Raw genomic sequence first — 1,634 nt, 5'->3', positions numbered from 1 at the left:
AAGAAAAAAGAGACTGGAAAAGAAAAATTGTAATGGATATCACAAAGGGCCATTTTCCTTAATATGTAAAGAATTCCTTAGAAACTAATAAGAAAATGATCAATGACACAAAAGAAAAAATGAGCACAACTCAAGAACAGATACATCACAGAAAAAGAAACAGAAACTATCCTAAGTATAAAAATATGCTCATCTTTGATTATAATAAAAGTTATAAAACTATAACTAGAAACCATTTTCCACCTGCTTGAAAACATGTGGGTTGTGAGGAAACAAGCACCCTTATACATTGCTGGGGAAAGTAAGTATTGATACAACCTCTAGGAAAGCAAACTGCCAACATATATCACAGAATGTCTGGATCAAGAATGAACAAACAAGCCTTTGAACTAACAATTTACCTTCCCAGGAATCTGTGCTACAGACATACTTTTTTTTTTCACTTGTGTATAATCATGTAGGAACACGGATGTCATCTGTATTAGGGAAATATTAGATACCTAAGTGTCCAGCTACTTGGGACTGTTAAATCATTATGATACATATGTACAGGCAGCTATACATGCATTAGTGAAATAAGCATTACATACTACTAATTTTGTTTTTGAAAACACACATATCGCATATATCAATAACACTGACACACAGAGCAGATATTTAAAACGCTGACATGTGCACGAAATAAATCTGAAAATATTTCCAAGAAACCATTTTCTAATGGTTTGTGACGAGAACTGCAAGCCTGGGATACAGGAATAACAAGGATGTTTACTTTTCCCTGATCCTTTATCGACAGCTTTGGATTTTGTATCTTTTGTGTAAAGTACCTGTTTCGTCGTTACAATGGATTTTAAAAATCCCATTCATACTTTGATTTACTTGCATTTACTAGCCTCCTGCAAAGCTAAGCTGTCAGAAGAAGAAGAAGATCGTAATTCCTGCATGGAGGAGGAGCTGACATGCAGAGCGGACCTCGGCACTTGGAACCACAGGGGAGGGGAGCGGGCGGCCTAATCAGAAATGCAGATTCCTGGGCCTCACCCCAGATCCACCGGATCAGAGTCCTGGAGTGACACCCAGAAGTCTGCATTTTTAACCGGAGCCCACTAGGGATTCCGGGCGTACTAATCCTGCAGCCCTCCTGGCTAGCGCCGAGCGGGAGGGGGGGCGTGTTGCTCCTCCCCCGCAGCCGCAGGCCCACTCCCGGCTGCGAGTGGAGTGTCACCGACCCGGGTCTCCACCGCGCCCTCCTTTACGAGTCACTTCGCCTCGCCCCCGTTCCCTTCCCGCCTTCTTCCCGAGTCGGCTTAGCCAGGTACTGAGCCATCAAGGCACGGGGGGCTGCAGAGCGCGGGACCCCGCAAAGTCGTTGAAGGCGACAGGGCCACGACAGCCGAATACAGGCAGGCGAAAACAGAAAACGGGAGGCGTTGGGAAAAAGAGACAAAGGGGAGAGAAGATGGGGACAGAAAACAACTTGCCGGGGGGAGAAAAACACCATGACTCCGCCGGGACTCGAACCCGGAACCTTTGAATGCCTTCAGCCTCTAGAAGTCCAATGCGCTATCCATTGCGCCACGGAGCCACCTGTTGGAGTTCTCGCGCATCTGCCATATTAAGCCAGAGGCGACGGC

General features: G+C 45.6%; 1 non-coding gene across 1 annotated transcript; it reads right to left on the bottom strand.

Moving 5' to 3' along the window:
* Window positions 1-1,500: 1,500 nt before the first annotated feature.
* TRNAR-UCU lies at window positions 1,501-1,585 on the bottom strand. Its single transcript is given in 2 exon segments — window positions 1,501-1,536; window positions 1,549-1,585. It is a non-coding gene; the product is annotated as a tRNA-Arg (tRNA).
* Window positions 1,586-1,634: the final 49 nt, after the last annotated feature.

Source organism: Carlito syrichta, unplaced genomic scaffold, assembly GCF_000164805.1.
Source record: "Carlito syrichta isolate Samal-C Ts95f unplaced genomic scaffold, Tarsius_syrichta-2.0.1 Scaffold316502, whole genome shotgun sequence".
NCBI lineage: Eukaryota > Metazoa > Chordata > Mammalia > Primates > Tarsiidae > Carlito > Carlito syrichta.
The sequence above is the reverse complement of the archived record's forward strand: the minus strand, read 5'-3'. Positions and strand labels throughout refer to the sequence as shown.